The 23,805-nt window shown below is 40.9% G+C and overlaps 1 protein-coding gene across 1 annotated transcript in view; it reads left to right on the forward strand.

Annotated features, from left to right (window-relative positions):
- The first annotated feature begins 8,988 nt into the window (after positions 1–8,988).
- LOC138638365 (type-1 angiotensin II receptor A-like) overlaps positions 8,989–23,805 on the forward strand; it is a 149,448-nt gene continuing 134,631 nt past the window's right edge. The window contains exons 1-2 of the mRNA XM_069727598.1: positions 8,989–9,110; positions 9,219–9,251. The gene's annotated coding sequence lies outside the window, so the exon portion shown is untranslated. The remainder of the gene's footprint in view (positions 9,111–9,218; positions 9,252–23,805) is intronic.

Genomic DNA, 23,805 nt, shown 5'->3' on the forward strand with positions numbered 1-23,805 from the left:
TGTTCTTCCAGCATGTGGTTCGTTTACATGGCATTCCAGAGAATATCGTTTCTGACAGAGGTTCCCTGTTTGTTTCGAGGTTTTGGCGAGCTTTTTGTGCTAGGATGGGCATTGACTTGTCTTTTTCCTCGGCTTTCCATCCTCAGACCAATGGCCAGACCGAACGAACCTATCAGACCTTGGAAACATATCTGAGATGCTTTGTTTCTGCTGATCAGGATGACTGGGTGTCCTTTTTGCCTTTGGCTGAGTTCGCCCTTAATAATAGGGCCAGCTCGGCTACCTTGGTTTTGCCGTTTTTCTGCAACTCTGGGTTCCATCCTCGTTTCTCTTCAGGGCAGTTTGAGTCTTCAGACTGTCCTGGTGTGGATACTGTGGTGGACAGGTTGCAGCAGATTTGGACTCATGTAGTGGACAATTTGACCTTGTCCCAGGAGAAGGCTCAACGTTTCGCTAATCGCAGACGCTGTGTGGGTCCCCGACTTCGTGTTGGGGATTTGGTTTGGTTGTCTTCTCGTCATATTCCTATGAAGGTTTCCTCTCCTAAGTTTAAACCTCGTTTCATTGGTCCGTATAGGATTTCTGAGGTTCTTAATCCTGTGTCTTTTCGTTTGACCCTTCCAGATTCTTTTTCCATCCATAACGTATTCCATAGGTCATTGTTGCGGAGATACGTGGCACCTATGGTTCCATCTGTTGATCCTCCTGCCCCGGTTTTGGTGGAGGGGGAGTTGGAGTATATTGTGGAGAAGATTTTGGATTCTCGTGTTTCAAGACGGAAACTCCAGTATCTGGTTAAGTGGAAGGGTTATGCTCAGGAAGATAATTCCTGGGTCTTTGCCTCTGATGTCCATGCTCCCGATCTTGTTCGTGCCTTTCATATGGCTCATCCTCGTCATCCTGGGGGCTCTGGTGAGGGTTCGGTGACCCCTCCTCAAGGGGGGGGGTACTGTTGTGAATTCTGTGGCAGAGCTCCCTCCTGTGGTCACAAGTGGTACTTCGGCTGATTCTCTCTATGAGCTTCCGTTGGTGGAGGAAAGTGGTACTGCGGCTTCTGAGTTTCCTTCCTCAGGTGATGTGGTGAAGTCATTAGGTGCTGCTCTATTTAACTCCACCTAGTGCTTTGATCCTGGCTTCCAGTCAATGTTCTAGTATTGGACTTGCTTCCTCCTGGATCGTTCCTGTGGCCTGCTGCTCTGCATAGATAAGTTCCGCTTTTGTTATTTTTGTTTGCTGTTTTTTCTGTCCAGCTTGCTTAATTGTTTTTTTCTTGCTTGCTGGAAGCTCTGGGATGCAGAGGGTGTACCTCCGTGCCGTTAGTCGGTACGGAGGGTCTTTTTGCCCCCTTTGCGTGGTTGTTTGTAGGGTTTTGTGTTGACCGCAAAGTTACCTTTCCTATCCTCGCTCTGTTCAGAAAGTCGGGCCTCACTTTGCTAAATCTATTTCATCTCTACGTTTGTCTTTTCATCTTACTCACAGTCATTATATGTGGGGGGCTGCCTTTTCCTTTGGGGTATTTCTCTGAGGCAAGGTAGGCTTATTTTCTATCTTCAGGCTAGCTAGTTTCTCAGGCTGTGCCGAGTTGCATAGGGAGCGTTAGGCGCAATCCACGGCTGCCTTTAGTGTGGTTGGAGAGGATTAGGGATTGCGGTCAGCAGAGTTCCCACGTCTCAGAGCTCGTTCTATGTTTTTGGGTTATTGTCAGGTCACTGTATGTGCTCTGACTTCTATGTCCATTGTGGTACTGAATTACCTAATCATAACAGAGCCCAAGGGCAGAATTCACAACAGTACCCCCCCTTGAGGAGGGGTCACCCAACCCTCACCAGAGCCCCCAGGCCGATCAGGACGAGCCAAATGAAAGGCACGAACCAAATCATCAGCATGAACATCGGAGGCAACAACCCAAGAATTATCCTCCTGGCCATAACCCTTCCATTTGACCAGATACTGAAGCCTCCGCCTCGAAAAACGAGAATCCAAAATCTTCTCAACCACATACTCAAACTCCCCATCAATCAACACCGGGGTTGGAGGATCAACAGAGGGAACAACGGGCACTACATACTTCCGCAACAAAGATCTATGGAACACATTATGGATGGAAAAAGAGGCTGGAAGGGCCAAACGAAAAGACACTGGATTGATAATCTCAGAAATCCGATAAGGACCAATAAACCGAGGCTTGAACTTAGGGGAAGAAATCTTCATAGGAACATGACGGTAAGACAACCAGACCAAATCCCCAACCCGAAGCCGGGAACCAACACACCGACGACGGTTAGCAAAACGTTGAGCCTCCTCCTGAGACAACACCAAATTGTCCACCACATGAGCCCAAATCTGCTGCAGCCTGTCAACCACAGAATCCACACCAGGACAATCAGAAGGCTCAACCTGCCCTGAAGGAAAACAAGGATGAAAACCAAAATTAAAAAAAAAACGCGAAACCAAGGTAGCAGAACTAGCCCGATTATTAAGGGCAAACTCGGCCAATGGCAAGAAAGCCACCCAATCATCCTGATCAGCAGACACAAAGCATCTCAAATAAGTTTCCAAAGTCTGATTAGTTCGCTCAGTCTGGCCATTTGTCTGAGGATGAAATGCGGAAGAAAAAGACAAATCAATGCCCAGCCTAGCACAAAAGGCCCGCCAAAACCTAGAAACAAACTGGGAACCTCTATCGGACACAATATTCTCCGGAATGCCATGCAAACGAACCACATGCTGAAAAAACAACGGAACCAAATCAGAAAAGGAAGGCAATTTAGGCAAAGGTACCAAATGAACCATCTTAGAAAACCGGTCACAAACCACCCAGATAACCGACATCCTCTGGGAAACCGGAAGATCTGAAATAAAATCCATAGAAATATGTGTCCAAGGTCTCTCAGGGACCGGCAAAGGCAAAAGCAACCCACTAGCGCGGGAACAGCAAGGCTTAGCCCGCGCACAAATCCCACAGGACTGCACAAAAGAACGCACATCCCGCGACAAAGAAGGCCACCAAAAGGACCTACCAACCAAATCTCTGGTACCAAAAATCCCAGGATGGCCAGCCAACACAGAACAATGAACCTCAGAAATCACTTTACTAGTCCATCTATCAGGAACAAGCAGTTTCCCCACTGGACAGCGGTCAGGTTTATCAGCCTGAAACTTCTGAAGAACCCGACGTAAATCAGGGGAGATGGCAGAAAGAATCACCCCTTCCTTCAGAATGCCGACCGGCTCAAGAACCCCAGGGGAATCAGGAAAAAAACTCCTAGAGAGGGCATCCGCCTTAACAGTCTTAGTATCAGGAATGTACGAGACCACAAAATCAAAACGGGAGAAAAACAGGGACCATCGAGCCTGTCTAGGATTCAGCCGTTTGGCAGACTCGAGGTAAATCAGATTCTTATGATCGGCCAGGACCACAATACGGTGCTTGGCCCCCTCAAGCCAATGTCGCCACTCCTCAAATGCCCACTTCATAGCCAACAACTCCCGATTGCCGACATCATAATTGCGTTCCGCAGGCGAAAACTTCCGAGAAAAAAAGGCACACGGTTTCATCAAGGAACCATCAGAATTCCTCTGAGACAAAACGGCCCCTGCCCCAATCTCAGACGCGTCAACCTCAACCTGAAATGGAAGAGAAACATCCGGCTGATGCAACACAGGGGCAGAAGTAAATCGGCGTTTAAGCTCCTGAAAGGCAGAAACAGCTGCAGAAGACCAATTCGTCACATCAGCGCCTTTCTTCGTCAAATCGGTCAGAGGTTTAACCACACTGGAGAAGTTGTCAATGAAATGACGATAAAAATTAGCAAAGCCCAATAATTTCTGAAGGCTCTTCACAGATGTGGGCTGAATCCAATCATGAATGGCCTGAACCTTAACCGGATCCATTTCTATAGATACGGGAGAAAAAATGAAGCCCAAAAAAGAAACCTTCTGCACTCCAAAGAGGCACTTTGACCCCTTCACAAATAAAGCATTATTACAGAGGATCTGAAATACCATCCTGACCTGTTTCACATGAGACTCCCAATCATCGGAAAAAATCAAAATATCATCCAAATATACAACCATGAATTTATCAAGATAACTCCGAAAGATATCATGCATGAAGGATTGGAACACAGATGGAGCATTAGAGAGTCCGAATGGCATCACAAGGTATTCAAAATGGCTTTCGGGCGTATTAAATGCAGTTTTCCATTCGTCACCCTGCTTAATACGAATAAGATTATATGCCCCTCGAAGGTCAATCTTAGTAAACCAGCTAGCCCCCTTAATCCTAGCAAACAAATCAGTAAGCAAAGGCAACGGGTATTGAAATTTGACCGTGATCTTATTCAAGAAGCGATAATCAATACAGGGTCTCAAGGAGTCATCCTTCTTGGCAACAAAAAAAAACCTGCTCCCAATGGTGAAGAAGATGGCCGAATATGCCCCTTCTCCAAAGACTCCTTAATATAGCTCCGCATGGCGGCATGTTCTGGCACAGACAGGTTGAAAAGGCCTTTAGGGAACTTACAACCTGGAATCAAGTCAATAGCACTATCACAGTCCCTATGTGGTGGAAGGGAACTGGATTTGGGCTAATCAAATACATCCTGGAAATCTGACAAAAACTCAGGAATTTCAGAAGAGGGGGAAGAGGAATTGACATGAAAGGAACGTGACCATGGACCCCCTGACAATCCCAACTAGTCACAGACATAGATTTCCAATCTAACACCGGATTATGTAGCTGTAACCATGGATAACCCAGCACAATATCATCATGCAAATTATGTAACACTAGAAAACGACAATCTTCCTGATGGGCTGGTGCCATGCGCATGGTCAGCTGTGTCCAAAACTGAGGTTTATTTTTAGCCAACGGTGTAGCATCAATGCCTTTTAAAGGAATAGGGTTCTGCAAAGGCTGCAAGGGGAAACCACAACGTCTGGCAAATTCTAAGTCCATTAAGTTCAGAGCGGTGCGTGAATCCACAAATGCGATAACAGAAAATGATGATAATGAGCAGATCAAGGTCACAGATAACAGAAATTTAGGTTGTACAGTACTGATAGTAATAGAACTAGCGATTCTCTTTGTACGCTTAGGGCAATCAGAAATAATATGAGCAGAATCGCAGTAAAAACACAACCTATTCTGACGCCTGAATCTTTCACGTTCAGCTTTAGACAAAATCCTATCACACTGCATAGGCTCAGGGCTCTGCTCAGAGGACAACGCCACAGTGTGCACAACTCTGCGCTCGCGCAAGCGCCGATCAATCTGAATGGCCAGAGACATAGAATCACTCAGAACAGAAGGCGTGGGGAACCCCACCATAACATCTTTAACGGATTCAGAAAGACCCTTTCTGAAAATTTCCGCCAAGGTATCCTCATTCCATTTAGTCAGTACAGACCATATTCTAAATTTCTGACAATACGATTCTGCCGCTTCTTGACCTTGACACAGGTCCAGCAAGATTTTCTCAGCTTGATCCACAGAATTAGGCTCATCATACAATAACCCCAATGCTTGAAAGAAAGAATCAACATTAAGCAAAGCAGGATTGCCAGTTTCCAGGGAAAATGTCCAATCCTGTGGGTCACCACGCAGAAGGGATATGATGATTATGACCTGCTGAATGGGATCACCAGAAGACCGGGGTCTCAATGCAAAAAACAGTTTACAGTTATTTTTGAAACTCAAAAATTTGGATCTGTCACCAAAGAATAAATCAGGAGTGGGAATCCTAGGTTCTAAGGCAGGAGTCTGAACAATATAATCTGAAATACCCTGTACCCTAGCAGCAAGCTGATCCACACGAGAAACTAACTCCTGAACACTCATGTTATTACTAGGTTCCGCAGCCACCCAGAGATTAAGAGGGGGGAACAGACCAAACAGGCTAAGGAAAAAAAAATGGCTCAAAATCTTTCCTCCCTTCTTCAGAGATGCAATTAACTCATTGTTGGCCAGTTGTATTGTTATGATCTGGTGGCCTTGGAGCAGCATGAGACGTACTCTGGAGAAGGTGGAACCTGTACTGACCGCAAACCCTGAACTTAACAGCGCAACTAGAAGTAGCCGTGGGGGGCACCTAACACTCCCTAGACCCCTCGACACAGCCTAAGAAATAACTACCCCTAAAGACAGAAACAGGAAACCTATCTTGCCTCAGAGAAAATCCCCAAAGGAAAGACAGCCCCCCACAAATATTGACTATGAGAGGAGAGGGAAATAACATACGCAGAAATGAAATCAGGATTTAGCATAGGAGGCCATACTAGCTAAAAAGAAAGAATAGAACAGAGTACTATGCTGTCAGTATTAAAACACTAGAAAATATCCACCACAGAAAATACAAAACACCACATCTGACTAAAGACATGGAGGGTATATCTGCATCTCCAGAGAAATAGCTAGGCTGCAAAAAATACTTCAAAGACTAAGCTGGACAAGACAAAAACATGAAAATGCACAGAACTATAAGGTCCACAGCAGGTGGACAGCAAAAACAAAGCCAGGACTTATCTTTGAAGAAAAGCACAGCAAACAGGAGAGACCAGAAGGGATGTGAATCCTCCAAAAACAATGGACAACTGGCACTGACTAAAGGATTAAGCAAGGCTGTATAGCCCAGCCCAAATTGCAAAAAATAGATACACCTGATAAATGCTGCGATCCAACTACCGCAGCACTACCAATCATAACCACCGGAGGGAGCCCAATAGCAGAATTCACAACAGTTATAGCACCCCCAGCATCAGAAAATCTCTGAGGACTTGGCTACTGAGGGTAGCTGAGACCCCAGAGAACATGATTTGGGTCATATTTTACTATCCCCAGTGTTGCGATTGCTGTTATTCACCGAATAACGGTGACCGCAAAAAAATTTAAAAAGTCAAATTTCCCATTTATTGTGCTGATCTCTGATGTGATCTAGCATACCAGAAGAGTGAGACATTGGGTCCACCGAGCCCCCCAGTACTTTCAGCCTCCCCCTGTTCCCTCTGACTCTGTCCCCGGCCCTTTGCGTCTTCTTGCGGAAAGAAAATGGCAGGCACATGCGCAGTGCGCCCACCATGATCTGATGGCCGGCAACAATAGAAGATTTTTCCATTTTTCCATTAGGGTTAGGGTTGTGGCTAGGGTTATGTTTAGGGTTGGGAATAGGGTTGGCTAGGGTGGGGCTAGGGTTAGGGTTGGGGCTAAGCTTAGGGTTGAGGCAAGGGTTAGGGATGGGGCAGGGGTTGGGGTTAAGGTTGTGTTGGTGTGTTGGGGTTAGGGTTGTGTTTGGGTTAGGTTTGTGTTGGGTTTTTGTGTTGGGTTACGGATGGGGTTAAGGCTGTGTTAGTGTTGGTGTTAGAATTGGTGGGTTTCCATTGCTTAGGTATATCAGGGGGTCTCCAAACGCGACATGTCAAAAGTAAAATGGTGCTCGTTCCCTTCTGAGCCCTGCCATGTGCCCAAACAGTGGCATTCCTCCACATACGGGATATCAGTATACTCAAAAAAAGTAAATGTTAATTTCACGAGCACTAAAGCAATTTGGAAGGAAAAAATTAACATTTACTTTTTTTGACAAAAAAATTACTTTAGATCCAAACTTTTAAACTTTTACAAGGGTTACAAGAGAAAATGGACCACAAAATTTGTTGTGCAATTTCTCCTGAGTATACTGATATGAAGTGAGTTTGGGGTGTCAATATTACAGAAAATGCCCAAAAGTGAAATCATTTTAAAAACTGCACCCCTCAAGGGTTAATAAACTTCTTAAATGTGGTTTTGAGCACCTTGAGGGGTGCAGTTTTTAAAATGGTTTCACTTTTGGGCATTTTCTGTCATATTGACACCCCAAACTCACTTCAAATGTGACAGTACAAGATTATATACTGCACTCTTACCACAAAGGATGAGGTGACCAAGTAGAGTATCCAGCCCGTGATGTACAGTAGCAAACAAACTTGACATTCAGGTAGCAATATTTTGTGAGAATAAGGTTCCTTTTATTAAAGGGTGCAGAAAATTCTATGATTCTTGGTGTAGACTTCCTGTAGCTTCAAAGCAATCTCAATATACCTGGAACAGTGAGGATAAGACCAGATTAGTGCCCTGAACAGTTCAGCCCACTGTGTACAAGATGGAAGTACACGAGAATGTATGAAAGGTATGTCGCAGCCCTGGTTTTATCAAAACATTTAGTAAAGGGAGTTACCTGAATGCTTGTGGAGGAGGAGGAATCCTGGTGAGATAGTGCACGGTATTGCGAGCTTCGTCGCTTACAGAAGGGATTGTGTGCTGAAAATAGAAAAGATCTCAGAATGAGTAAAATAAACCATGAAATACAAAAGGATTAAATACGTATTGTTAGAAAATAAGTCACCTAATTCCCAAAGAAACAGAAGATAGGTGCAGGTTTATGCCCATAAACATCAAAGAGATAAACCCTAGTTGATCTTTCATTAACTGGCTTAAACTACAGCAGTATGGCTGGAAAAACAAAAGAGACTATGACCAGCAGGAAGTACCAACAGGGGGAAGGAATATAAAACTATACCTGAAAGGTGATAGGAAAGACAAATGAGTTACTGAAAGCACGCGTTAGCCTAAAAAAGCTGCAACAAGGATAATAGAATCTAAGCACCTGGAGAAAAAGGTGTATCTTCCATTGTTCAGTAGACAGAGAAGCCAACCACAAAGCACAGGCTCAAGGGCTTGAACCCAGACACATGACAGAAAGCTTATTTCAAACTTAATTTTCCATTCATGACAAAACGTGCTAGTGTACTTAATGTAGATGTTTTGAAATGTAGATTGTAAGTAATTCAATAATTGTTTCATAGCAAAATGCATTTCCTGTGAGCACGAAAGTATTACTATGCCTTTAAATGTTTGTCCATCCTGTGTTTTCTTAGACAGAGTAAGATGAGATCAGCAGAGGCGTGCCCTTGCTTCAGATGGAAAGGATAAGGGAGAAATCTGTTCTAACTGCAGTACAGCTGGGAGTGAAGGATCACAAAATTAACTTCTTCCTTGACCATCACAGATGCTTGCCTCTAGCTCTGTTCAGCTCTACTTGTAAGCTGAAACCTGAGAGCCAGAATCTGTTCTTCAGGTAGGAGTGAGAGAACAGACCCTTCACAATATATCATTTTGTAACTTTTTATATTTTATGACCTGCTATGTGATGAATATGTTGGATACTCACTGACGTTTCTTTTAGGTTGTCTGATTGCGTCCTCAAGCTGTGAACCAAGTAAGTGTTTCTTTTTTCATTCTTCTATATAACACAGCACATCAATCAAATTGTATAGTTTCTCCCTTGAATTTTGCTCGAATAATTAAAGAAAGTTAAGCTTGACGTAATTTACATCTTGACATTTTTGCATTGACAGCATTTGTGTTTGCCGTGTTACTTTTGCAACAATGAAACAATGTAATTTTATCAAAACTATTGTCACTTCCATGTGTTTAATCTATGATTGCATAAATGTGAAAATTACATTTATGTTTAGCATTTTATAAAATGGCTAAATGCAAAACTATCCATCTAATCATGTATCTAATACATCCATCTTTCTATCATCTATCTATCATCTATCATCTATCTATCTATCATCTATCTATCTGTTATCTATTATCTATCTATCTATCTATCATCTATCTATATATATCATCTATCTATCTATCTATCTATCATCTATCTATTATCTATCTAGCTATCTGGTCATTGTATCGCTCCATCTCACTATACCCAATTTGTGGTTAAACATCGGACTGAGAGTAAACTTTCATTAATTTCTTAGTGGTAAAGTTGCTAAGATAACAGCTTTAGCTCTTATACAGTGGGGCAAAAAAGTATTTAGTCAGTCAGCAATAGTGCAAGTTCCACCACTTAAAAAGATGAGAGGCGTCTGTAATTTACATCATAGGTAGACCTCAACTATGGGAGACAAACTGAGAAAAAAAAATCCAGAAAATCACATTGTCTGTTGTTTTAACAATTTATTTGCATATTATGGTGGAAAATAAGTATTTGGTCAGAAACAAAATTTCATCTCAATACTTTGTAATATATCCTTTGTTGGCAATGACAGAGGTCAAACGTTTTCTGTAAGTCTTCACAAGGTTGCCACACACTGTTGTTGGTATGTTGGCCCATTCCTCCATGCAGATCTCCTCTAGAGCAGTGATGTTTTTGGCTTTTCGCTTGGCAACACGGACTTTCAACTCCCTCCAAAGGTTTCCTATAGGGTTGAGATCTGGAGACTGGCTAGGCCACTCCAGGACTTTGAAATGCTTCTTACGAATCCTTCGTTGCCCTGGCGGTGTGCTTTGGATCATTGTCATGTTGAAAGACCCAGCCACGTTTCATCTTCAATGCCCTTGCTGATGGAAGGAGGTTTGCACTCAAAATCTCACGATACATGGCCCCATTCATTCTTTCATGTACCCGGATCAGTCGTCCTCGCCCCTTTGCAGAGAAACAGCCCCAAAGCATGATGTTTCCACCACCATGTTTTACAGTAGGTATGGTGTTTGATGGATGCAACTCAGTATTCTTTTTCCTCCAAACACGACAAGCTGTGTTTCTACCAAACAGTTCCAGTTTGGTTTCATCAGACCATAGGACATTCTCCCAAAACTCCTCTGGATCATCCAAATGCTCTCTAGCAAACTTCAGACGGGCCCGGACATGTACTGGCTTAAGCAGTGGGACACGTCTGGCACTGCAGGATCTGAGTCCATGGTGGCGTAGTGTGTTACTTATGGTAGGCCTTGTTACATTGGTCCCAGCTCTCTGCAGTTCATTCACTAGGTCCCCCCGCGTGGTTCTGGGATTTTTGCTCACCGTTCTTGTGATCATTCTGACCCCACGGGGTGGGATTTTGCGTGGAGCCCCAGATCGAGGGAGATTATCAGTGGTCTTGTATGTTTTCCATTTTCTAATTATTGCTCCCGCTGTTGATTTCTTCACTCCAAGCTGGTTGGCTATTGCAGATTCAGTCTTCCCAGCCTGGTGCAGGGCTACAATTTTGTTTCTGGTGTCCTTTGACAGCTCTTTGGTCTTCACCATAGTGGAGTTTGGAGTCAGACTGTTTGAGGGTGTGCACAGGTGTCTTTTTATACTGATAACAAGTTTAAACAGGTGCCATTACTACAGGTAATGAGTGGAGGAAAGAGGAGACTCTTAAAGAAGAAGTTACAGGTCTGTGAGAGCCAGAAATCTTGATTGTTTGTTTCTGACCAAATACTTATTTTCCACCATAATATGCAAATAAATTGTTAAAAAAAACAGACAATGTGATTTTCTGGATTTTTTTTTCTCAGTTTGTCTCCCATAGTTGAGGTCTACTTATGATGTAAATTACAGACGCCTCTCATCTTTTTAAGTGGTGGAACTTGCACTATTGCTGACTGACTAAATACTTTTTTGCCCCACTGTATATGCTGCTTAGTCTGACTATTGTCAGACTAAGCAGCATATATAAGAGCTAAAGCTGCTATCTTAGCAATGTGCTTTCCTGCTCACTATAAATCAAGTAATTTTCATTAATCATGATTTTATTTTGATGCTGAGATGTAGTTTATTGAATACACAGCTTTCCGTGAAAGTCATGTAATATAGTAAAGTTCCATGTACATCTGAAAAGACAAAACTTTCCCAGGAGTGGAGGATAATGCTGGGAGAGGTTTACTACAATGGTCTTTATAGCTGCATGTTATATTCCTTTGTAAAGCAATGTGATTAGACTTTTAAGATTAAATATTGATTACTTAAATATTACATTGTCTTAATATATTTGGATATAATGCATATTAATAAAATTGTTGCACTTCAATTACTCAACTTTTAGGCGACTCTACTTTAGTAAAATATTCCCGTCAGACCTCCTGACACGCCTGTTTGCATTCTCCATTTAATAACTTTTTTTTTTTTAGAACTCTGCATTGTGAAGTTCAACTTGTTATTTCTCCAGGAAGTTAATGAATAAATTAACAATTTTTTTTTTTTAATAATAATAATAATAATCTTTATTTTTATATAGCGCTAACATATTCCGCAGCGCTTTACAGTTTTTGCACACATTATCATCACTGTCCCAGATGGGGCTCACAATCTAGATTCCCTATCAGTATGTCTTTGGAACAATTGGTTATTACCCCACACCTTGTCAATGGGGCATTCCTACCCTATACGTAGAAAAATAATTTAATCAGTTTCATTTAATAAGTTTAATCAGTGCTGCCGGTACACATTTGTGGGAAAGTGCCCTAATACTAAGGAAAAGCAATATTGTAGTCATGTTAAGCCAACAATTGTACAAGGACACAATGCAGAGTTTAGAAGTGTTTTATTGAAAATGCAAGTATTTACTAGAGTTTATATATCAGGAAGCTGTCAGGTTCGGTTTAACAAGTATGATAATTTAAATATTGAAATTCTAAACTTTGTTTTTTTTTAAGTTATCTCAGTTCTAAAAATTAATTGCAGTTTATTAAAAATAAAATTATGTAAAAAAAAATGTAATGATGTTTAAAGCAGACCTAGAGATATATGGGCTTCAGTGGTGATAATGAGTGAAGACATTTTTCTGATATGGCAGCTTACATATAACAATGCAAGGCAATTATAAATAACAGATACATCAGGCTCAGCCTTTCATTACGTTATCATCTGAATCTAGCAATAAAATAACTGACTACAAAGCCTCATATCTATTCCTTAATAAAAACGTGCACAATTTATTGCATTCCTTTAATTACAATGTTCCCCTTTTGCCTTTGGTACAAGTAGAGAACATCTGTTGCTGCACAGTTGCTGATTAAATGTCCCTTTAAATAAACATTGTAGCACATTGTAGATTACATTATTAATTATTCTAGAAGTGCGTTCACTTGATAAAACAGCAAGATGGCACATTACTAAGGGTGTCTTCACATTGCGCTTTTTCCATGTGAAAGCACCCTAACTGTCCTCAGCTTGGGAGCTTCAACCTACTGAATGCTAAAGAGGACAATGCTCACATACTAAATATAACTCATAGATATTATGAATTAATCTCTTCCATTAGGGAAACTCTGGTTTAGTTCAAAAGTACACTTCCCATCTTGTAATTTTTCATTTAGAAGTCTTTTAGAACTCCCTAGTGAAAAACTTTTTGCATGCGTTGTGTGATAGGCAGTGGGTCAACAAAGCTTAAGAGGCTCCATAGTTGATAGGTGATGCTCGGCAGTAAGGTCTATAAGTATATATTTGGTGGAGCATTCAGTCTTGGCGTAAGATTTATGTGTGCCTGTGGCTTAAAATTAACGTCTGCCCATGCCTCACTGGGATAAGGGTATATTTTTGTAGAGTGTCATGGCAACCCTCTTCTCCTAGACCAGTGTTTTCCAATCTCCAGTCTTCACAGCCCCTAACAGGCCATGTTTTCAGGATATCCTTAGCATATTACAGGTGAGAGAATATGTGGCAATCTCTGCTAGCTTGATAATAATTCCATCTCTTGTGCAATAGTAAGAAAATCCTGAAATCATGATCTGTTGGGGGACATGTGAACTAGGAGTTTGGGAATCACTGTCCTAGATAAATAGGACTTCCCTTCTGCCAAGGTTTGCTTATGCTGACACCAATCCTGGAACCATAGCACCAGCACTTCTGCTCCTAGTAACTTTGTGGGAAATAATAGTTAGTCCCCTGTGGTTCTATTAAAATGATATATTGGTAAAAATGTTTTGAATATGTACATTTTGAGGAAGCTAAGAGATTATAAGGAAACTTCTTGAGTTAGTTTTGAGGTACCACTGTTATAATAATAATTTTATTTCTATAGCACCGACATTTTCCGCAGCACTTTACATTTTAGGCTGTGTTCACACGTTGCGGTTTTTTCACGTTTTTTTCGCGGTTTTTCCCGATAAAAACGCTATAAAACCGCAAAAAAAAACCCGCATACAATAAGCATCCCATCATTTAGAATGAATTCCGCATGTTTTGTGCACATGATGCGTTTTTTTCCGCATAAAAAACGCATACCGCACAAAATCCGGACATGCTCTATCTTTTTGCGTTTTTTTTTTGCGGATTTCCCACTCCAAAATGCATTGGGAAGTGTCCGGAAAAAAATGCGGCAAAAACGCGTCAAAACCGCGGCAAAAACGCGTCAAAACCGCGGCAAAAACGCATGCGGTTTTCTTGCGGATTTCATGCAGAAAATGTCCGGAATTCTCAGGAATTTTCTGCATGAATTCCTGAACGTGTGCACATAGCCTTAGAGGGGATTTGTACATACAATAGACATTACAGCATAACAATAAACACAAAGATCAAAACAGATACCAAGAGGAAAAAGTGCCCTGCTCGGAAGCTTCCAGTCTATGAGGAAAAGGGGAGACATGAAAGGTGGATAGTAACAATTGTTTTCATTGTTCGGACCAGCCATAATGTAAGAGGAAAAGGGGAGACATGAAATGTGGATAATAACAATTGTTTTCATTGTTCGGACCAGCCATAATGTAAGAGGAAAAGGGGAGACATGAAAGGTAGATAGTAACAATTGTTTTCATTGTTCGGACCAGCCATAATGTAAGAGGAAAAGGGGAGACATGAAAGGTGGATAGTAACAATTGTTTTCATTGTTCGGACCAGCCATAATGTAAGAGGAAAAGGGGAGACATGAAAGGTGGATAGTAACAATTGTTTTCATTGTTCGGACCAGCCATAGTGTAAGAATCGGGTGTTCATATAAAAGCTGCATGAATCGGTTATCAGCCTAAGTATGTAACAATGCAGACACAGAGGGCTATTAGATGCATGAAGCATGTGAGAGCATGAGGTGAGGAACCTAGTTATGGTAAAAAAAATTAATGGGCAACAAAAGGATAGTTAGGTTAATGTGTTGAGGCGGTAGGCCAGTCTGAACAAATGCGTTTTTAGGCCACGTTTAAAAAACTGTGGGGATTGGGATTAATCGTATTAACCTTCGTCAGGCTGCATAATTTTACAATGTTAACAGGCTGCAGAGGTACAATTGTACCTTCATATATATTTTATTGAAATTTGGCTAATATATCCTGGACCAAAACTGCAGAGATGTCACGAAATTTCAGCCCTCTACGGCTTTTCGAAAAAAAAAAGTTATTGCAATTTTAAAACGGAACAGTTACAATTGTACCTACTCAGCCGGACGAAGGTTAACCTTGGTAGTGCATTCCAAAAAATTGGCGAAGCATGTGAAAAGTCTTGGAGATGGGAGTGGGAGGTTCTGATTATTGAGGATGTTAACCTCAATGGAGGAGGGCATGGGTAGGGTGGTAGACTAAGACGAGGGAAGAGATTTAGGGTGGTGCTGAGCCATGCAGTGCTTTGTGGGTGAGGGTAATAAGTTTGTACTGGATTTTGGAGTGGATGGGTAACCAGTGTAATGACTGCCACTGGCACTGTTGACCAAGACCTAACACAAATTTATATTGTTAATCTTTTGTGAAGAACATTGCTTTATATACAATAATAGATACTTGATTTTCCATAACATAAAGGGTAAAATCCATAAAAGAATAACATTTTCCTTCCTTTTCTTATTAATAAATATGAGATATTTAAGTTATTATGTTTTTTATTATTATGCCTTGCTTATAAAGCGCCATTATATGCTGCAGCGCATTTCATAACATCATCATCACTGTCCCCATTGGGGTTCTACTTTCAATATCAGTACATCTTTGGAGTGTGGGAGGAAACCGGAGAACCCGGAGGAAACCACGCACAATTGGGGAAAACAAACTACTTGCAGATGTAGCTCTTGGTGGGTTTAGAACCCAGGATCCCAGTGTTGCAAAAGAGCAGTGCTAACCACTGAGCCACCTTAATGTCCTGTCATTATATCATCAGTAGCACATTCACTAGTGGTCTGTTGTTGGTCATTTTGCTCACGACAATGAGTTTGTGAAAGATGGAAGTTTTCCAAAATAAACTGTGCTTCTATATTAATGACGAGTGGGTGTACAGCAAATTAGAGTGAGGAATGCTGATTTTTAACATGCCTGTCCGATGTGTCTGCAAATGTGTCTGAAATCGGAAACAAGAGCATAATTTCTAAGAAACATCTATATTCTGTTTTGATATTTTTAAATAACAAAAATGATAAAATGTAGAAATTTAACTCTTAAGTTGTTTGCAGGGTTCTGCATGGCTCTTCTCTGGACAGAGAATACAGATAGCTTTTTATGAAGTGACTCCTTGTGAATGTTTCCTACAGAGAGAAGCAGAGAACACCATGTTTATTTTATATTAAATATTTCGGTCTATAGTAATAAACAACATATAATTAATGACCCTCAAATTCACATTCCATACCAGAAGCAAAATAAGTCACAGAATATTAGTTGTGTTTATTCTTGGACGGAATTTTCTTTTTTTTTTCTTCAACCTAAATCAGATAGAATTGCAATTTGCTACATATTTTTGCTATCCTCATAGAATATAGTAGACATAGGTTAGTTTAGGTTTTTAGGGTGAGGGTTTTCCAATGCTGCCTATTCATTTTGTACAACATTAGCATTTTATTATAATATTTGTATTAGAAAACTGAAAGTTCAAAGCATGACAAAAATACACACAAAGTCATAAGCCCACTGGAATGTAAGCCATTGTTATGTCAGATTCTTTTATGATGATCAAAAAGTTCCACATTGCCGTGGTACTCTTGTTAAAGGAGATTGAAACAAAAACAATAGGTAATAATGTCCATATCTCAAAGTGATGTAATGTTATTGTGCTACTGCTGGCACACATTGGAAATTAGTTTAAGGATATATATCCGCTGGTTATTCTAATATCACATGTCATTTCTTTAAAGATCAATCATCAAGAAACAATGGGTTTTACTTCACGTGGTGTCATTAGATTGCTACAAAACATTTCTTTAAAATAATATATATATACAGTATATATATATATATTAAGCTCTGGAGGCAGAGTTTTCTTCCAGGCGACGTCCTCCCCAGAGCCTGGAAGAGGTCATTTATATAAAGTGATAAAAGATGATACATCCACAGCAAGGTATCTGATATGAGATATACTGGTGTCACTCTAATCAGCAGTCTATAACATGTGTGCCCATATATACGTTTAGATAGGTCAAATGTGGTGGCAGATTCCCTCTAAAGAAGTTTTACATTTATGGCATATTGTTTGCATTTAGTCTCTCACTTTATTTCCAGTAAACTAAAATCAACGACTGTGCATGCCTGATATTCTCCCCACCATGAAGGATCTGAGAGAGTCCAAAAGTCAGACCTCTGTTCAGATATTATCCATCTAACTAATATATCAATATTTGGAAAGCTCCTTTTTAAAAGGAACCTGACATGGTGCATCCCACACTATGCTATACTGTACAAATAAATGCTGGGAACTGTCAACTACTTCCCCTCCCCAAACTTCCTCACTACCAACTCCTCTGCAAAGACACCAGTTTTGCTATTTGGACTAGAAGGGGAAAGGGGAAATAATTAAAAAGCGCTGGCCCTCTGGTGCCTAGTGGCATATATGACCCTGGATATAGGCTTACACTAAACCTTCTGTCTCATCATGTAGTGCCCCAGAGACTCTATAATGTTGAGCTAAGGGCTCTCTGGGGGCCATATTATCACTTCCAGGACTGCAGGTTTTAAGTAATTGTCATGCTGCAGAATAAAGTTGGAGTCCGACACCTTCCGCATGGTATTTCATGATGGATAAGTATCTGCCAGTATTTCTCAGTATTGAGGATACCAATAATACTGACCAAACCTCCAACTCCATATGCTGCAAGACAGCTCCAATTTTACAATAAACCTCCTCCATGGTTTATTGCTCCCTGCAGTCACTAATTATTGCACTATTCCCCAGCCCTTCAGTGAACACAATGTCTTCATTCACACCCGGGAATGTTTACCTTGCAAAAAAAGAAGGCTAAGAGGAGACTTAATAGCTGTCTACAAATACCTGAAGGGAAGTCACAGTGTAGAGGGATCATCATTATTCTCATACAGCTACGATTATTAAGAGCTATCATCAATGTAAAGAGAAAATATTCCTGGAAGTGATGATATGGACGACAAAGAGCCCTGATCAAGTTATTACGAAATGTCTGGGACTACATGAAGAGAAGGAAGGATTTACACAAGCCTATATAAGCAGAATATCTGTTGTTAGTTCTCCATGATGTTTGGAACAACCTACCTACCGAGTTCTTAAACTGTAGCACGTACAAGTGTACTTAGAAGAGTTGATGGTCTGATAGTGTTTTTGAGGCAATGTGATGTCACACCAAAGATTGATTTGATTTAGATTTCTCATTTGTTTATTCACTTTGTATTTTGTTAGTTGTTTAAAAAAAATATTAAAAACACTTCTATTTTTGAAAGCATTATTGCTTTACAGCATTTTTTCCACACCTGTTTAAAACTTTTGCATAGTACTCAATATTTATGTGTGTGTGTGTTTGAGTACCTTTATAATTAAAAACTGTAATGGCAATAAGCACAATAATGTCTTATCCGGATTACAAAGGAAATAGTAAAATGGGATTTGCTCATCTGGGGGGAGTAGTGAAATTCACAACCATATACAGGTCCTTCTCAAAAAATTAGCATATAGTGTTAAATTTCATTATTTACCATAATGTAATGATTACAATTAAACTTTCATATATTATAGATTCATTATCCACCAACTGAAATTTGTCAGGTCTTTTATTGTTTTAATACTGATGATTTTGGCATACAACTCCTGATAACCCAAAAAACCTGTCTCAATAAATTAGCATATTTCACCCATCCAATCAAATAAAAGTGTTTTTTAATAACAAACAAAAAAACCATCAAATAATAATGTTCAGTTATGCACTCAATACTTGGTCGGGAATCCTTTGGCAGAAATGACTGCTTCAATGCGGCGTGGCATGGAGGCAATCAGCCTGTGACACTGCTGAGATGTTATGGAGGCCCAGGATGCTTCAATAGCGGCCTTCAGCTCATCCAGAGTGTTGGGTCTTGCGTCTCTCAACTTTCTCTTCACAATATCCCACAGATTCTCTATGGGGTTCAGGTCAGGAGAGTTGGCAGGCCAATTGAGCACAGTAATACCATGGTCAGTAAACCATTTACCAGTGGTTTTGGCACTGTGAGCAGGTGCCAGGTCGTGCTGAAAAATGAAATCTTCATCTCCATAAAGCATTTCAGCCGATGGAAGCATGAAGTGCTCCAAAATCTCCTGATAGCTAGCTGCATTGACCCTGCCCTTGATGAAACACAGTGGACCAACACCAGCAGCTGACATGGCACCCCACACCATCACTGACTGTGGGTACTTGACACTGGACTTCAGGCATTTTGGCATTTCCTTCTCCCCAGTCTTCCTCCAGACTCTGGCACCTTGATTTCTGAATGACATGCAAAATTTGCTTTCATCAGAAAAAAGTACTTGGGACCACTTAGCAACAGTCCAGTGCAGCTTCTCTGTAGCCCAGGTCAGGCGCCTCTGCCGCTGTTTATGGTTCAAAAGTGGCTTTACCTGGGGAATGCGGCACCTGTAGCCCATTTCCTGCACACGCCTGTGCACGGTGGCTCTGGATGTTTCCACACCAGACTCAGTCCACTGCTTCCTCAGGTTCCCCAAGGTCTGGAATCGGTCCTTCTCCACAATCTTCCTCAGGGTCCGGTCTCCTCTTCTCGTTGTACAGCGTTTTCTGCCACATTGTTTCCTTCCAACAGACTTACCATTGAGGTGCCTTGATACAGCACTCTGGGAACAGCCTATTTGTTGAGAAATTTCTTTCTGGGTCTTACCCTCTTGCTTGAGGGTGTCAATGATGGCCTTCTTGACATCTGTCAGGTCGCTAGTCTTACCCATGATGGGGGTTTTGAGTAATGAACCAGGCAGGGAGTTTATAAAAGCCTCAGGTATCTTTTGCATGTGTTTAGAGTTAATTAGTTGATTCAGAAGATTAAGGTAATAGGTCGTTTAGAGAACCTTTTCTTGATATGCTAATTTATTGAGACAGGTTTTTTGGGTTATCAGGAGTTGTATGCCAAAATCATCAGTATTAAAACAATAAAAGACCTGACAAATTTCAGTTGGTGGATAATGAATCTATAATATATGAAAGTTTAATTGTAATCATTACATTATGGTAAATAATGAAATTTAACACTATATGCTAATTTTTTGAGAAGGACCTGTATTAGCTTTTAGGGTATGTGCACACGTCAGGATTTCTTGCAGAAATTTTCCTGACAAAAACCGGACATTTCTGCCAGAAATCAGCATGCGTTTTTCATGCGTTTTTGATGCGTTTTTGGTGTGTTTTTGTGCGTTTTTTTCCAAATGCATAGAATAGCGGGAAAAACGCAGAAAATCTGCAAAATTAATGAATATGATGCTTTTGTTTACCGTGATGCGTTTTTTTCGCGGAAAAAAACACATCATGTGCACAAAACATGCAGAGTGCATTCCAAATGATAGGATGCATAATGTATGCGTTTTTAATGAGTTTTTATAGCATTTTTATTGCAAAAAAAGTGAAAAAACCTGAACGTGTGCACATACCCTGAAGCAAAGATATCTGCTGCAGATCCACCAAACAGATAGTAAGCAAACTTGGAGATAGGCAAACAATACGAGACCAGATGCGGTGGGAATGTGGCTTTATCAATGTGTTTCAAGACCATTCTTCAACTGGTCTCCTAATGTATATTGGATCATCGGCAGCGCGAGTTTTATATCTACTTTGTAGATATGTAAGTTTGCGAGCAGGGACCTCACTCCTAACGTCACTGTTTAAATTGTCTTAACTCGTACCGAATTTATTGTTTGTACATGTCCCCGCTTAATTGTAAAGTGCTGCGTAATATGTTGGCGCTATACAAATAAAAAAAATCATTATAAAATTATTAATTACTTTCATCTTCAATTTTGCTTAATGTGTGTGTGAGTAGTGAGAGAGAGAAAGCTAGTGCGAGCTTGGAATTCCCTATGTGTCTGCACTGTATATACATGATATAGACAAACTAGTAGCACACATCCATATATCATATGAAGAATCGAAAAAATAAGCCATATACAGGGAGAATAATGACTTTTTCTAGAGCTAATTGACTAACGATGTTGATAAGTGTGGGCTTCTCATGTGGTTAATCCTTTAAATAAAGTTAGACAAAGACTAGTTGTTGAAAATTCTATTCTTCTGAACTATGACTCAAGGTTTATCTACTCTTACCAGGAATTATTGCCTGTAAGGCTATGTGCACACGTTCAGGTTTTTTTGAATTTTTTTGCGTTTATTCACACTAAAAACGCTATAAAAACTCATTAAAAGCGCATACATTATGCATTCTATCATTTAGAATGCATTCTGCATGTTTTGTGCACATGGATGCGTTTTTTTCGCGGTAAAAAATGAGCATGTTCATTATTTTTGCGGATTTTCTGCATTTTTCCCGCAATTCTATGCATTTGGGAAAAAACGCACAAAAAACGCACCAAAAAACGCGTTAAAAATCGCGGTAAAATCGCAGTAAAAACGCATGCGGATTTCGGGCAGAAATGTCTGGTCTTTTTCAGGAAAATTTCTGCAAGAAATCCTCACGTGTGCACATACCCTAAGACTTTCTATACCCACTGGGAATCTCCAGAACAAACAGTACTCATTAAGTGTAATCTGTCAGCAGGTTTTTGCTACTTAATTACCATATTTTTTGGACTATAAGACACACTTGTTTCCTCCAAGGTGGAAAATGGGGGGTGCATCGTATAGTCCAGATGTACGTGCTCTGGCTGTGGTAGGGAGGTGGGGAAGTGTCAGCGGCAGAGCAGCGGGTCACAGGAGGCAGGAGCATGCTTCTCTGGCTATCTCCTGTGCCCACTGCTAGAGAGAAATGAATATTCACTACAATCCATGCCCATGGGTATGGATGGCAGTGAATATTCATTTCTCTTTAATAGCGGAGATGCTGTTAGCTGCAGCAGTCGGCTTTCTGCAATTGCCAGGCTTTCACGTGTACCCGCTACTTAAGGCAATGAATATTCACTGCTCTCCACTCTCATAGGCACGGAATGCAGTGAATATTAATTCCCTTAAGCATTGGGCACACGTGAATTATTATAATGCCCAGAAGCTGCAGGAAGTTGGCGGCTGTGGCTAACACTGTGCCCGCTATTAAAGAGTAATAAATATTCACTGCTCTCAATGCACATAGTCCCGACGTGGAGAGCAGTGACTATTCTAGCAGCTGTCCTCTGCTTGTAAGCAGCACATGATGATGACCCTGCCATGCACTGCTTATAAGCATAAATCAGCTGCTGGCATCGGAACAAGGTGATGTGAGTGAGCAAAGGAAGTTAGGTATAATTCTTTATGTGTTTTTTTAATGTTTTCTGAAGGGGGGCATGTATACCAGGATGGGGACAATCATACCAGGATCCCAGGGGCCATGCATACAAGGACAGAGATAGGGCCCTGTATACCAGGATAAGGATGAGGGGGCCATGTGTATGAGGCTAGGGATTAGGGGGACATGCCTACCAGCCTATAGATGAGGGGGCCAAGCATACCAGGCTAGGGACGAGGGGGCCATGCATACCAGTATAGGGTTGAGGACATGCATACCAGGATAGGGATGAAAGGGCCATGTATACCATGGTAGGGATGAGGGGGCCATGCATGCCAGAATAGGAAAAAGGGGGGCATGCATACCATTATAGGGATGAGGAGGTCATGCATACCAAGATAGGGATGTGAAGGCCATGCATACCAGGAAAGGGATGAGGACATGCATACCAGGATAGGGATGAAGGGGCCATGTATACCAGGGAAGGTTTGAGGGGGCCATGCATACCAGGATAAGAGAAAGGGGGCCATTCATACCAGGATAGGGATGCAGGGGGCCATGCATACCAGGATTGTGATGAGGTGACCATATATACCAAAAATAGGGGATATTAGTACAGAATTGACCACATATTTTGCTTACTTTTTTTTCTAATTTCCTCCTCTAAAACCTAATTACGTTTTATGGTCCTGTTCATCTTATAGTCCAAATAATACGGTATTATGAGAGGAGCAGTATGATGATGCAGAGACTCTAATTTCAGTGATGTGTCACTTACTAAGCTCCAGTATTTTTTTTTTTTTTATAATATCACTGTTTTATCAGCAGGAGATTATTACTAGACAATTTGTTGGCATGCTGCCAAGTAGTCCAACAACATTAATCCTACTGATTGGCAGTTTGCTGAATACAATGTTAAAAGACAGAAAACTGCCAATCAATGGTCTGGGTGAGGTTATGCAGAGATCAGCATTCAGAGAACTGCTATATCTTCTGCGATAAGCAGCCCAGTAAGTGACACATCTCTAGAATCAGGGTCTCTGTCTCTACATCATGCTGCTCCCAGATGTTATAGCAAAAACCTGATGACAGATTCCCTTTAACAGTTGCTCTGCAGCAGTGATTCCATGAATGTGCACCTGCAAGCAAAGGAAACCGTATGCTTGCAGCATGTATTGTATGACCCAATATATGCTGCAAATATTTGTAAGCTTCATTGAAAGGAGAAAGAATAAGAGGTTAAAGTTTAGTAAGGTTTTATTTATTCATATTTTACAACATTTGAATGGCATTTATTAGAAAACTGTCCATGACTTTATTAGGCTAGATTCATAAAGCCTAAAATGACAATTGTGTTTCTTTAAAATAGTATTTTTTACACTGCATACAGCAGATACAATGGTGACTATATTGTGCGTTGACTTACGGTTTATCCA

This window comes from Ranitomeya imitator, chromosome 5 (genome assembly GCF_032444005.1).
Source record: "Ranitomeya imitator isolate aRanImi1 chromosome 5, aRanImi1.pri, whole genome shotgun sequence".
NCBI classification, from domain to species: domain Eukaryota; kingdom Metazoa; phylum Chordata; class Amphibia; order Anura; family Dendrobatidae; genus Ranitomeya; species Ranitomeya imitator.